Raw genomic sequence first — 16124 nt, 5'->3', positions numbered from 1 at the left:
TATGATACAACATTGGTTAAAGGGCACGGATCGAACGGCTTTAACGCAATATTTCGTAAACTTTGTCACACTCAGAATACGAGACCTCTTTTCTACTGTGAGGTGTCCTCAAAACCCTTTCAACTCATTATTTGATGGTTCTTCTGCCAATCATAGCCCTAAAATATGTTGTTTTGAAAAGTTAGCAAATACATGCACTTGGTTATTGGGAAATGATGTAAATTCTGTCACATTATAAATTCTGGGTGAATTTCCGAAATCATTTATATCTGATTTTGGTTTGGAAGGCGGGATGTAAACATCGTCACAAAATGATACGACATCGTAAATAGGTTACATTTTGCGGGGAAAATCTATATAAGGACGATACACGGATACAGTTTATTCAAGTATAGGGCAGTTGTTGTAAACATCGTCACAAAATGATACGACATCGTAAATAGGTTACATTTTGCGGGAATTCTCTATTATATAAGGACGATACACGGATACAGTTGATTCAAGTAGAGGGCAGTTGATGTAAACATCGTCACAAAATGATAAGACATCATAAATAGGTTAAATTTGGAAACAATGAAATAGTCTGTGATTAAGGGGGCAGGGGGGGGTCTTTATGAAATTTCTCTCGAAATTGATTTTATAGTTGTTTCTAATAGAGGGGAGTGATATCTATCTGCTACTTTTGGTCCCATGGAAAAATTTTGTTCCTAGACGAAAATCTTGGACCTGGAAAAATCGTCAAAAAAAGAGGTCCAAGATTTTCAAAATCTAATGAAAAAATTTTAAAGGCCTATCTCGAAATTCTAAAACGAGCAAAAGTTTCTAAATGGTCCTTAGAACATATCCTGAAAGTTTCAAGGTGATTGCTCAAAAAATGTAGGAGGAGATAGATTTTTAGACTCGATTTTCAGGGCAGGCGATTGAAAATCGCTCGCGCAATACAATTACACATGAGCGCTGACCTTTGACTGGCAATAATTTCGTCTAGGAACAATATTTTTCCATGGGACTAAAAGTAGCAGTTAGATATCACTCCCCTCTATTAGAAACAACTATAAAATCAATTTCGAGAGAAATTTCATAAAGACCCCCCTGCCCCCTTAACATATTACTGTATACATTATAAAATGGGCAGGGGTTTTTATATTTCCTGCATCTCTGTATTAATCATTTCGGACTGTAATTAGGACTGTTCAGTGTTCACGTGAAAGAAATTGTATCTAAATTTTACAATGACGTACTCGTATGTGACGAAATTTACATTTCTTGACCCTATTTTGAAGAACCATACCTCGGTTAGAATTCAATGTTCTTCCAGGAATTATTGGTTGATTATTGTTTAGCAAAATAGAACTCAAGTTTAACAATGCTGAGTTTGATTTTACTAAGTTACTGAAATGTGACGAAATTTACTTTTCCTGCCCCAACAGTATAATTTCAATGTGATGAAAAATTGGCATGGGTTTCTATATTTCCTGTATAAATCCATTCTAACTATAATAAGGACTATTGATATGAAAGATGTTTGTTTTGATTGTTTTGAAACCCCACAGTGGAGGTTGGCGTGTGCCGCAATTTATTAATCAATGGTTATTACATAAATGAAATTATAGAAGTCACACTAAAATATAATAATGTAAAATAAAATATATTAAAATAAATGCCCTACTAAAAGTACTATATAACTAACGGTCTGCAAAACTGGTTGAAGTCGCAATTTGTAAACATGCTAATTACTATTTAATAATAATAGATAAAAAGTTTTGCGCGGCAGATGTAAATTCGGCATTGCATAATGGCAGTGAAATTAAAATGATATGTTGTTGATAAAAGATCATGGTCATTTGTCGCGAGTGATCTTTCTTTACGCGTTGTCGCTTACTAACTCGGTGTTGTAGTCTATCTGCGAGCGCCCTTCTCTTTGAGACTTTCTTAGCCCAGGTATACTATAAAGTAAGAAATTTGGCCAATTTTCATCGTCTCCTGAGCTTTGCAGCTTGAGGAGTTCGCGCTTAGCTGAATTTTTAAAGATTTCAATTGAAAAGGTAGAACTTGGAATAGTTATATCCTTACTTTGTTTTGTAATAGAGAGCATGGGTCCTTTGAAGAAAAGAGTATTTCTAAATGTTGGGCCGTTGTAAGTTGTGAACCAAGAAAGGTTATGTTCGTATGTGGAATTATAGGTGGGAATATCGTGAGGGAAAAGTTCTATGATGGATTTAGGGAGAAGGCTTGGCATGTTCCTTACTTTGTGTAGTAGAATAAGAGCGTTTTTTACAATGACGCTATGGACTGTTAGGATATTATGCAATCTAAACGCACTTTTTGTGTGCTCCGGGGGATTGCCGTCTTTATATCTATAATTTACATATCCTGGCATAACAGCTCTAATTCCCTGCTTTTGCTTGGTGAACAGAGATTCAATGTGACATTTTGAGGCAAATCCCCACACTAAAGAACAGAAATTTAGATGGGATTGGATAAGGCTTTGGAAAATGTTTAGGCGGGCTTTGATAGGTAGAAGGTGCTTTAGCTTATACATAACTCCGAGGTAGCGACCCATCTTTATTCTAACTGCCGTAATGTGTTTTTGCCAAGTGAGCTTTTTGTCTAGGATCACTCCTAAAAATCTTGCTTCAGTCTTACGTTCGATTACAGTGTTGTCAATGGACAAATTAAAGCCGCTGAAGTCGATTCTTTTTCTAGTGAAAATCATGTAACACGTCTTTTTTACATTTAAAGATAGCCCATTAGCACCTACCCAATCTACAAGACGTGAAATTAGCTGATTAGCTTTTAATTGTATTTCTTCTAGGGTGGTTCCACTAATTAATATGTTTGCGTCGTCGGCATAAAGGATGAACTTTGCAAAATCACTAATTCCAGGTAGGTCGTTTATATAAACTACAAATAAGAGAGGTCCTAAAATGCTACCCTGAGGTACGCCGTAAACTATGGGCATGCTAGAAGAGCAAGTTCCGTTTAAAGTTACGTATTGAGATCGATTACAAAGGTAAGATCTAAACCATTCGTGCGCGACTCCCCTGATCCCACAATGGTCAAGCTTCTTAAGTAAGGTCTCATGATCAAGCACGTCAAAGGCTTTACTGTAATCGAGCAGGAGCAGTAGGGAAATTTGTTTCTTATTCAGAGAGTGTAGTATAGAATTTTGGGCATTGAGCAGTGCATGTTCGCACGATCTTCCTGGCCGAAATCCGTATTGATTTTCGAAAAGAGAATCGTTCTTATCTAAAAATTCTAAAACACGAGCATGCATAAGTTTCTCATAAATTTTCGAGAATGATCCCAAAAGAGAGATCGGCCTATAATTAGCTACTTCCAATTTTGAACCACCTTTGTGGATAGGAACGACTTTCGCAGTTTTTAGAGCATTTGGGAAGGTACCACTGGAGAACGAACAGTTAATGACATTAGCTAGTGCCCTGGTAAAGTTTTCGCAGCTGTTTGCAATTTTCAATGGCTCAATTTTACAATCGAGTGTGGACTTGTTCTTAAGCCCTGATATTATCTTTTGGACTTCACCGTGTGATGTAGGCTTAAGAAACATCGAGTTACTACACGAAGCCTTAAGAAAATGCTTGAAACCACCTGGGTCAAAGGTTCGATGGGCAGCGATTTGCCTCTTGATACTGGCTGCAATACCGGAGAAGTAGCCGTTAAATTTCTCAGCGACTGCCAGATCGGAGCTTATAATCGTGCCATCGTCGTCCTTCAGACGGGTGTGCCCGAACTTTTTTCTGTTACGGTTCAGGAGGCCATTGATAATTTTCCATTGATTTTTAGAGCAGTTTTGGTATTTGTCAAACATTTTCTTATAGTACTTTTCTTTGGCTAGATTCACATGTTTGTGACAAAACTTTTTCATTTTATCATACGCGTCGCAGTTTTTTTGTGATGGATTTATAGTTTTTTCAAAAAAAAGTAACTTCTTGCGGTTGCATGCCGCCTCAAGCCAGGGTAAGATCCAAGGCTTTGGGTCAGCTCTTTCGAATTTTCTTCTCGAACTGTCGCGCTTCAGGGGGTATTATATATATATGCAGTATTGTAGTATTTCATGTACGTTTGATAGATGGAATTGTATTGTTCATCAGCGCACGTTGAGGAGGTAGCATCATCCCAGGTCTCACTTACAATAAGCTCTTTGAATTTAGCATGATTAGCTTCGTTAAATACACGGGCCTCTAATTTCAAGCTAGTGTTGTTGTTCTTTACACGTTGACTACGGAATCGCTCGTTCAAACTAGGTGTGGCTCCTAAACTAATGGTCGTGCTAACCGCGAGATGATCTGACATATCCAACGTCACGACATTACAACTAATAACGTTGGTCACGTGATTAGTATACACGTGATCAATAAGCGTTGCACTGTGGTCAGTTACCCTGGTAGGCTTGGAGACAGTCTGGGCAAACCCATATTTTTCTAGTAAGCTTATAAGATCCTGGCTGTAAGCGTCGGTATCGTATTTTATAAGATCAATATTTGCATCACCCAGGAAGACTATCTGCTTTCTGGAGTGTCTATCAAGACCCCTGAGCACGTTTTCAAACTTTTCAAGGAATTTTTTAGGGCTTGTGGATGGCGAGCGGTAGAAATTTACGATGATTTTTGTCTTATTTCCGTTTTTAAAATTGTTGATTTTAAGCAATTGAAATTCTCCGCAAGTAACTTCTTCTGTACTCAGATTGAGTTCGAGTTCCTGTATTTTATCGTAATCACAAACGCGTTTGTTAACATAAAGCGCAAGACCACCTCCTTTTCCAGATTTACGTGCAGGTTCTTTGATAAAGGGCTCGTAAAACTGTTCAATTTCAATGTCGTTCAGACCATTAGGAAGATTAGAAATTTTACAGTTGGTTTCATTGAGGCAGATGAGGTCAAATTTGGAGAATGTTTCTATTTCTTCTAAGCCTCCGTTTTGAAAGTTTTAAAAAAAATTTTAATACATTCACATTTCTATTTAAAATTCAATTTTATGTACAAGTCAATAACTGGCCGCCAAAGCCGCGCATTCTTGAAAACAGGATTAACTTGATTATAGTTGTACGACTATGTAAATTTAAAACTATCCGTGGTTTTTTCTTTAAAATAAATAAATTATAATTTTATAAGTCCAAAGCCAGCTTTGAAAAATTTACTATTAAATCATACAATATCGTCAACTTTAAATATTTACAATGCAACAATTCATTAATCTGTAAACACGCGTACTCCAGCCCCTAAACGCATAAATTGTTATGCGGCGCGGCTCAAGCCGCGCACGCACGTATTATTTTATACTGTTTGCTTTCTAATAAATATCGTGCCAATGTGTACGTCTAAATTTTGTAGCGCGATGCGTTACTGTGCCGCGCCGCGCACTTAATAAGGCTTCTCACAGCGACCTGGCTAGATCGGCGAGATGCGCTACTGTGCCGCGCCGAGCTGCCATGAATTGACATCGTCAATTAAGTCTAAATTGTAAACGTTCATGTTTTGTGTAAAGTGATTCCAATTGGGACTAGTGACAAGGATAAGGACCCAAGTGCCTGTACGGCTTTTTCGGACCCCTGTGGACCACTACTCTTGAAATCACTCCACACACTACAACATTGAACATTTATATCTACTACGTCATTTGGCAATTATTGTCATTATTCTAACTTTCTAATTAATTGCCGAGGGGGAAGAGTTAACGCTTCACATTAAAATTCAATACACAAAATTCAAAACCATCAATACGGTATTAAATATTATGGACAAATCTATAGATCTATTTCGTAGTCATATATTCACATGATTTGCTTTATATTATCTTAATACTGTAATGAAGTACAGTAGGATTTGTGTTTCGAGAAAGAAAGGTTGCGGTCAAATTATTAACAAAAGTAAACAAAAGTCCATCAGGGACTCCGTGGAGTCGACAAAGGTACATAGTGTATGTACTAAGAGCATCAACTTGCGGGTGAACATTTTATGTCTCAAAACCCAACATATTATACATCATTGGAAAGGTCTCATTGAGTAGAGTCCTTTGGTACCAAGTTTTGGGCAAATGGCTGTTCCTAGCGAAAGTTATAGCCCGTCAAAGTTCCAAAAATGACCATTTAAAAAATGGGGCGGGGCATCGTGTTCTTAAAGTTTTTGACGAATTTTTTTTACAGCATATTGTTTATTACATTTTTTTACACAAGATTTGCTGTATGCCGTAATTTTATTTTTTGATATTTTAATCAAAAATAATTTTTATTTGGATTTAAAAGTACGCGCTACGCCGCGCAGTTAGAAATCGCAATAAGGAGATTTAACCAAATTTTTTGTTGCGCAATTTTTTTTCTCATATCAAATTTACATGCTCATGTCGCATTTTCGGTTGCATCAAATTCAGCTGACGTCCACAACATGAAGTTTAAATGATCACACTGTGAAATTGGTTTGAAAGTATAATGCAAATATTCTTAGTTCTGGATAGTAATAGTATGTATACACTTAAAGGAAGAATCCAGGGTTTTCCCTATACTATCCAGTATTGTCGACTGTTCCACAAATTTGAAGATATGGTTGAATTTACTGTTGTTAATGTTTATTGCTCTAGTCTGATGTATGCAATGGAATCACGATGATTGGTATCTATCTAAAAACATATATAATGTGTAATGCAATTCATTATAGAATAAATGCAATTAGAAGTATCAATACCAGTTCTTATCTTACTAGAAACATGAACTGAAAGCTATAATACTAAGAAAAGCTAAGCACAGTTACAAAGTGTAACACTCTACTCACCACGGTAGAGTTCAGGGTGACTTTGCTAAAGGGGAAAGATTGGTTAGAACAGTTAAGATCCTCCGTAGTCCTTAGTGGTTTTCCAATTATCCTCATTCTGAGTGTCATGATATGGATGCCCTTGCAGAGGAGGTGCTGGGATGTTTCTGCTTCTCCTGAAAGTGTCCACAATCTTGTGTCTCGAAGTTGACGTTGTTAAACTAGTGGGCTGTGATCTATCCTGACAGTGGCCATGTCAGCCATCTGATGTGAGTTCCAGAAAAATTAAAATACCTGTATTTATGTTTGTGAAGGAACATCTCAAGTGTGATTTTCCTTTGTCACTGAGTTTGGCCTAATTGGGAGAAAGGGTTCTGGTCCTATGGGGATGTTGTTGGATTGATCATCCCTTGCTAATTCATCCGCTAGTTCTTTACCGTTACTCCTTCATGCCCTGGAACATCCAAGTTCTACTCGATGTGAATATCAGTTATTTAGAATATATATTCGCATTTATCCACACTATATTTACATTACACGTACAACGTGATATCGTTATCAGTGCAGTGTGTACAACACCAACTACACCGATCAATTGCCAATCTGCGAAACATTTTATTATTATTATCACTTCGAGATGGCCTGGCCTACTCTCATGCTGTCTATATGTGATGATTAACTCTGAAAAACTAGGGACAACTGGGGAATGATCCCAGAACCTCGAGATTTCGCGTCTCTTGCTCTACCAATTGAGCTACTGACCCTGATTCTCAGAGCGAAATCACCACTCATATACAGCACAATTTCATGCTGTACACACTGCACTGATAACGATATCACGTTGTACGTGTAATGTAAATATAGTGTGGATAAATGCGAATATCGATGTGAATACCTATTGAATTGAGTTGGTCTGAGATGTTCAGAACGAACCCAGGCACGTAGACAGGGGGGGGGGGGCTAGTGTCCCCTAGACCGTAGGAAATGTCAAAATCTATTTTGCAAAATTTTTCGGGGCCTGCGCCACCCTAGCCCCCGCCAAGTGGCTCCGCCCCTGGGCCACGCTGGGCCCTGTGCCCCCAGACCTCCGCCACAGCTTGCTCGCTTTGCTCGCTGCGCAGCTTGAATGGACGCGTTGGCTCGCCGACAGACCCCCCCCCCCCCCTGAAGAAAAATCCTGGCTACGTCCCTGAACGAACCTGGAGTTAAAACTGGTGCTGTTAGGCGCTTTAAATGCAGCCTGGGGATCTGAGAGGAATTAATGATTGATGGGGATCCTAAGTTATCATTAGTCCAGATACTTGCCATGTGTAATGCAAATAGTGGGTATTATTTTATCAATGAAAGTAAAGGAGGATTGTCTGTCCTGTATTGTTACCATCTAACGTTGGGCTAACAAATTGAATCCAAAGTTTGAGTAATGCATTCGTTAAAATTTTGATGTCCTAATATTTGCATCCCTGAGGCATTGCATTGTTGTTTGTTCCTGGTCCGATTATGCTTTAGTGAGCTATGCTGTCCACCAGGGTACTGTAGATCCAAGGGTTCCCCGTGTAATGTGACAGGCTATGATAGAGCATCTCTGGAGGATGTCCAAGATGAACTGTTTTCGAACATTAAGAACTTCTGCTGTATAAACTGATTAGAACCAGTAATGGTGTCAGTCGAACTCTGCTGCTATTAGATGATTGTAGAGCGTTTTGTCACACTTCAATGAAGAGTGTGGCAAAGCTAACCCGGTCCCCTAATCCTAGGTTAAATGTGATGGCCTCAAGAATCAAGATGAGCCCTTAGCTGTCTAGCTGAGATGGGCATTGGGCAAGCAGGACGAGTCCAATATTATTTATTTATGACTGTTTCAAATTGGTTCGTGTCACAATCTCTTGTGTGGGGGCCAAGGATTGTGGAAATAATATTGTTTTGTAATTAATTGACGTTGATTGGTTATACCATTTTTATTGTATAATATATTTTCCTGACCAAATAAACTTTTTTACGCACGTTTTGACAATGGACAAGCAAGACGAGTCCAATATGACGCTATAATTAAATTGAATCAACAATTTAAAATCCATGAGTACCTTGCATTTAAATTTGTTAAAGAGCTTTGACTTTCGAGAAAAATTAGAAATTTTGTAATCGTTTATTAGCAGAGATGACGTTTAAAAACGCTCAACGGCAGCCTTTTGTTATTAAATTCTTATAATTCAAGTTAACAGTTTGTCTTATTTTACAACGTGTTCGAGTGGCATGCAAGAGCTATTAAACATTTTAGATAGATGAATTATTGCGATTAAGAATCGTTTCTTTTAAAAACCGAAGCATCTCTGCTTAAGAGAAATAAATTATGGCTCGATGTTTGTCACAATACATTTCTGTTTTATTTTCTCTATCATTGAACTACTAAATGTCACCCCAAAAGTATTTAAAGGATAATTTTTACATACACAAAAATCATACTAAATATTTTTTTTGCTTATCTGCATAGTGCGTTATAATATTATTAGCAGCTAAATGTGTTTGTCTCAGAATAGAAAAATGGCTACTACTCTAAAGAAAATGGAGCATTTGCTGACATGTAAGGTCAGTATTGTGCGAAGCATATTTTATACCAGATTATGTTGATTGATGCTGGTTGTTCTTTTAATAAAATATTACTGTCCTATTAGAAGGACCACAGGGGGTTTAATTAATGCAATAACAATTTAAAATGCATAACTTTCCTTCTCACCAAACGTGAAACGAAGGCAAATCTCATGTGAAATATTTTCAGGATTGTACTGATTCGGTGACCAGATGTCAGGGTAGGATTGAGTTGACAAAGCTCAAGATGAAAAGGTTATTCAATATCAGATAATAGTGATTTGTTACATTTACCAAGAAGCTAATTATTTTGGAAATATACTGTGTAATAATGGTTAGTAAGTTCTAAAAACAGTGAACTAAAGTGGACGCCATCCTTTGAAAAAATTTAAATTTGTTGCCTTCCTAATCTCGCTTTAAACGGTGCGCTAGAAGGTCATTTGATGCGCTAGAAGGTCATTTGATCTGGACGGCACAAACCACTGTTTTGGTCTATGCCCCCTTAAGGGGGGGCATACACCAAAACAGTGGTGTTAGGCCCAACAAATTGGGCCTAATTTGGACCAAATATGGGTGTGGCTGCCCCGCGGGTACCGTTTGGGGGTTGGGGTCGGGACCCCCTCAAAAGTTCGGTCACTGGTCCTGGTTTGTTGCTATCTCGTGATCAAGTTTCACAAAAAATATCCATTGCCCCCCCCCCCCCCCCCCCCCCCCTTTAACTCTGTATGATAACAAGCATTTCGTTCCTGGAAAGAATTGGCTTAAATCTCATAAACTAACGATGAATATTTCAATTCAATTAGGGTACGAAGATTAAGAAGCACAAGGTCAACTCCAATACTTGTAAGAACTGGAGAAGAAAGTACCACACCGTACTCGAAACCCAAACGAGATATTATTGATCTTATTGACGAGGAGGAAACGATAAAAGAACTGCAAGAGCTTTTAGATAGCTCTCCAACAAAAAGTGCAGCCAGCACAGACAGTTTAGAATATGCTGAAATTATTCATAAGAATTTTTTTGCCTCATCGCCCTTAACGATAACCATTAACCATACATATTAATATCTCCAAAATCATTATCTAGGACGTTTTATTCGCATTTGGATGTAACTTTTCCACACTCAATAAATCTGTCGGAAGTCCGAATTTATCTTATTGCAATCTCTTGCACTATATATCAGTTATCTGTGCACTTATCGGCACAGGGCCGTTATATTATATGTATTAAGCGGTCTCGCTATATTCTGTACTTGCCGAACTTTTGTTTATTTAAGGCACAGTCATCTTATAAGAGTGAGTTTCCGGGAGCACACGACAGTATATAAAACAGCAGACGACATGGCGCCAATTTGGGAAGTACCAACTCCATTTTAACGGATCATACATCTTGCATGATTATACAATATACATCTTATGTACAATGTACATTGTACGTTTAAAATGTACATTGTACATCTTAAACGTCGTTATTGGCTTTTTAGATTTGGTCCATTACATGACGGATAATAATTGTACGTCATGTTCCCAGTTATGATAATCCAAGATAACTGCACTGTACTGGTAAATATATAGGGAATAAATGTCCTTCTCCCTGAACATTTTAAAAGCTTGCCCAAACCGAGGTAATTTATGTAGTTGAAGCGGATACCGCTCGAACTACCGTTATTTAATGCACTGAACGGATTCAAAATCTTAAATACGTCCTTTGAGGTCGCATTTCACAGGACAAAAAATGCCTACCCATTTAAATATTATAAGTTACTAGAATATTAATAATTATCTAACTGAGAAGGAAATCTGCTGTATTTTTGTTATAAATTTATTCGAATCATAGTACACTTAATGAGTGATGGTTTTTCAAATGTTTTTATCTGATGATGTGATTAACTTGTTTATGAGAAAGAAATGTTACATAAATGCTAACCAGTTTTGAGTCGTACAAATAAGGAGGACTTAAAGACTGTACATTTCTTACCGTTGAATAAATGCTTAAATCTTTGGAATGATTTTAAAAGCAGCAGCAACCTTGCAACTATGCTATTCAGCAAGTCTTGTTGTGTGAAACAAATATTATATTGACTGCTAGTAAAATAGACATTTTAAATTTTAAATTTTAAACTGTATAAGGATCTCTCGATTCGATTTAGAGTCTGATTTTTTAGCTTGACTAAATGACTGTTAATCTATATTTTAATTGAAATAAATTTCGATCAAATGCTCCGTTTATTTTTGTTTTGAAAACACAAAAATAACAGAGAAATACCCTCTTCCATTAGACATGTAACTTAACCTTCAGTTTGACATCTGTACTGCTGTTACTCCTACAGCTGATGCTAGGGAGGCGCTTAGGTATTACACTGACTAACGTGCGAACATGTGCGTTGCTGGGTAAATCTGATATTGTAACGCGCGAACTAATAATTTGTAGACAAACTAGCGCGCCGGGAACCATGCGGAATACAGATTGTCTCTTTACGTAATTCAAACTCTGATGACAAAATAAATTGATTGTGACTGTAATAATGGATTAAAAATTACGGCATACAGCAAATCTTGTGTAAAAAAATGTGATAAACAATATGCTGTAAAAAAAATTCGTCAAAAACTTTAAGAACACGATGCCCCGCCCCATTTTTTAAATGGTCATTTTTGGAACTTTGACGGGCTATAACTTTCGCTAGGAACAGCCATTTGCCCAAAACTTGGTACCAAACGACTCTACTCAATGAGACCTTTCCAATGATGTATAATATGTTGGGTTTTGAGACATAAAATGTTCACCCGCAAGTTGATGCTCTTAGTACATACACTAACACGGCCGCTGTCTGGTGCTGCTAGGCATTTATTGATCAAGATGTTTTATTGTATTGATTTATAATGATTTTATTGTTCGTGACTAATCAAGTTCTAAGTGGAGGTATAAAGTGCTGCTTAAGATACTTCGTCATCTCATGTCCAGTATAATGATTAAGATATGTAGTATACAATGAAGTTTTAGTAGTTGACCCATACAGTTAAGTCCGTCATAACTCACAATCGTTAAGTCGTCGGTCAATTGTCAAAGTCGTTGTGTGTTTATTCGTTGAGATAGCAGTAAGATAAGATGTTACACGCGCGCGCGTTTAATCCCGTCGACGTGAGATGTGACAATGAAAACGCCATAGAATTATTATTTTCGCGCGTTACGTAGAGTTTACCAGCGTGTAATACTAGTTAACACTGGGTGTACACTGAGTGTAAGCATAATTAAGTGTAAGTTTCATATACAAGCCGTTGAATATTTCCAATTTTGAGTGTATCGTGAGCATGTTTTACAGTGCGATTGCTCGGTACTAGTGTGTTTGTGTATATATATATATATATATATATATTATGTCATTTGTGGAGTATGGTGTAAGTAATGTTTTTGGTTGGAGTGCAGTGGTTGTATGTATGAGAAAAGATATATGGTCATTTAGTAACTCGCATAAATCAGAACTTGAGCTCATTTGTGGCAAAATTAAGCTCACACCAATCAAGTGTATCCACATAACAGGGGGAGCTGAAACCAGGTTTTCGATCAAACGCTGCAATGTGTAGTCAAACGTTGCCTAAAGTTGCTCTCGTCCAATGAAATCGCTGCATTATGTAAGCCAAGCTCCGCATATGAATATATGTAATTCAATTATGCATACTGACTTGCAAAATGCAGCGATTTCATTGGACGAGAGCAACTGTTGGCGACGTTTGACTACAAATGGCAGCATTTGATCGAAAACCTGGTTTCAGCCCCCCCTGTGTATCATGCTTGAAGTGCAATTCTCGTAAGGCAATTTTTACCTGAGGACCCCAGGCTATTATGTTCATTAACATAAAAGAATAAAGATTTGGCGGAATGACAGGCTGAGCGCAGCCCAGTAAGGCAATTTTCAATTAAATTAAAACGTTTCAAAACGGAGGCTTGTAAATATTATTATATTATGATTGTAAAATAAAGGATAACTGTCACCTTGATTCACGATGTCAATCCTTCGCATCCCGCCGATCTGCATTTGTGGTTGCGAGAAGCATATTTGATGTGCGCGCGACCCAGTAGTGCATCGCGCTACAAACTGTCACCAAGATGTAAATATAAATCAGATCGAACGAGAAATTAGATCGAACGAGAAATTAGATTTCTCGTTCGATCTAATTTCTCGTTCGATCTAATTCCTCGTTCGATCTGATTTACATCTTGGTGACAGTAAAATTTTAAATTTGTTTCACTAAAATTTGTTTCACTGTTGCAAGATTACAAGTACAATTGACAGTGTTAACTCACAACGTATATGTTAAGTGAAAATAATAGTGTGTCTCAATTTGACGGATGTTACTCGTCTAAATTTCTTCGAAGTAGCACGCGCCGCTTTCTTCTCGACGGCAAGTCACAAGTGCTACGAAGTAGCGCGCGCCGGGCCAGACCATTAACAATGGTCAAGGTCTCAATACTCAATATATTACATCGCAGCACATTACTATATTTGGTTTAATTACGAGTTCATTTTGTATTTTGGGGTATAAATTATTATTTTGATGCCAGGTTCATTTTTTTGCTTAAACTTTACGAACTTACTTTGCTAACCGACTTTCATTCACTATCTATAAAAGGGGTAGCTATATTTTTGGCCCCAAAAATGGCCATTTTTTGAGGTTTTTGCAACGTTTCGATAGGTTAATTCAATGGAAAAGCTTAAATATTTTGGTTTCTGATACATTTTGATATGCCACACCAGCTAATATTAATATAATAAGCACGCCTAAGAGTTAACACGGTCACAATTTTAAAAAACCTCCCAAACACCAAAAAAATCTTTTTCGCAGTGCTGAGAACTTTGAAAATTTCTGAGAAAAATCGAGCGCTACCGTAAAATTTCAGTCACACTTCCCTGCAACTCATTAAAGTTTTTGTATGGTTGTTGTATTGTCCTTTTCAGAAGTTCATGCCTTCTCTGGCTTAATTAATTTGGCAGTGCTCAGTTGACATAGGTTACATGCCACTTTTCGGAAGGCGGAAAAAGTAAAAATAGCATAATATCTCTGATGTTTGTGATACGCAACATGTATCAATTAGTGCAGTGCTCAGCCTGTCCATGTCATGCACCGAGCCGGGCCGGGATTAATGATTATATTAAAAAGTAGAAAATTGCAATCATATGCTGCTCAATTTCTTACCTGGGGACCTCAGGCTATCATGTTCATAAACAACGAATAGAGATTAGGCGGAATGACAGGCTGAGCGCAGCCGGGCCCAGTAACTCAATTCCATGCATGAGCGCATTTAATTTTATTTATGTGTATGCCGGGAGGCCTTATTTTGAATTGAGTTTATTCTCTATCTATAAACATTATTAGTGTAACACGGGACTTTTACTAATTTGCTCGCCCAAAAATTTCATGTGACTTTGGTTTTTATGGTTTTGCAGCCGTATAAAACGGTTTTACATAAACCCTAATCCCAACCCTAACCCTAACCATAACCCCATAGTTATCCATAACCCTTTCACAACCCTAACCCTAACATGAGTCTTAAACAATCGAATTCATGTTTTACTAGCATGTTTCACAAGAATTTTCTTAAAATTTGGGCGAGCGATTTAGTAGGAGCGGTAACATGGCCTTTGGCCGGGATTTCACTGCCGCAGTTATAAAAAGGGTAGGAGAATTTACCTGCTGAGTCAAAACCCGCATTAGATGAGCAATTCTATTTGGAGTGCCCTCACGTATCCAATATTATCTTAAACAATAATCTCATAATCAGTTCTTTCTCGTGGATAATTAAGTCATTATTAGGCACCACATTCCTTGATCATAAGGTCCGTAGTTAAGTTTTTCAAAATCGTCCCACAATCAAACGACCCAGAAGTAACTGGCAACTGCCCACATGCAACCCTTGAATAACACACTTAATTCGTGTCAGAAAATTATACATAAATTTTCCACTTGGGAGTCCAAATTTTGGGTTCTAAAATTCTTATTCCTTGGCCAATTTTTTATTTTTCCATGCTGATTTGAAGGCCATTAAAGCATTTGACCTAGTCAAAAAAGTTTCAGTTGTATATCTTTTACGGATTTTGCGGAAAGTCGCGTTAAAGTTGATGCTGTGGTGTCAGTAAAATGGCACGGATCCATATTATATATACTAGCAGGAACCCGTATAACCCTAAAATGGTGTCAAGACTCAAGAGACTAAAATAATTATTACCTATTTAATTCGTGTTTTTGACACCACTTGGGGGTCCAAATTTTGGGCTCTAAAACTCCTATCCCTTGGCCAATTTTTTATTTTTTCATGCTGATTTGAAAAGCATAAAAGCATTTGACCCAGTCAAAAATGTTTCAGTTGTATATCTTTTACGGTTTTTGCGGAAAGTCGCGTTAAAGTTGATGCCGTGGTGTCAGTAAAATGGCACAGATATATATATCGTCTCGCTTTATATATAGTAAGATATCGTCTCGCTTTATATATAGTAAGATGGGTCAAACTTATATTCCCTGTCAGTTTTGAACAAATTTCACCGACTACAGTGAAAGCAGCATCCCATTGTATGACATGATATTATGTTAGTTGGAATATTAAGTTGTCTTAAAATGTTAAATTGTCTCAAAATGTTAAGTTGTCTTAAATGTTAAGTTGTCTTAAATTTTAAGTTGTCTTAAATTTTAAGTTGACTTAAATGTTTAAAGTCGGATGTGACTCAAATTTATCATACATTAATGTTATTAAATCCACTAATTCATTTCTTACTTCTTAGGTAA

The 16124-nt window shown here is 37.2% G+C and overlaps 1 long non-coding RNA gene across 1 annotated transcript; it reads left to right on the top strand.

Moving 5' to 3' along the window:
- The first annotated feature begins 9291 nt into the window (after positions 1–9291).
- LOC134825069 (uncharacterized) lies at positions 9292–10272 on the top strand. The gene is made up of 3 exons (XR_010161483.1): positions 9292–9347; positions 9538–9602; positions 10151–10272. It is a non-coding gene; the product is annotated as an uncharacterized LOC134825069 (long non-coding RNA).
- Positions 10273–16124: the final 5852 nt, after the last annotated feature.

The sequence above is a fragment of the Bolinopsis microptera genome, chromosome 13 (assembly GCF_026151205.1).
Source record: "Bolinopsis microptera isolate Bmic1 chromosome 13, MBARI_Bmic_1.0, whole genome shotgun sequence".
Lineage (NCBI taxonomy): Eukaryota > Metazoa > Ctenophora > Tentaculata > Lobata > Bolinopsidae > Bolinopsis > Bolinopsis microptera.
Note: the sequence above shows the minus strand (reverse complement) of the source record. Positions and strands in the feature narration are given on the sequence as shown.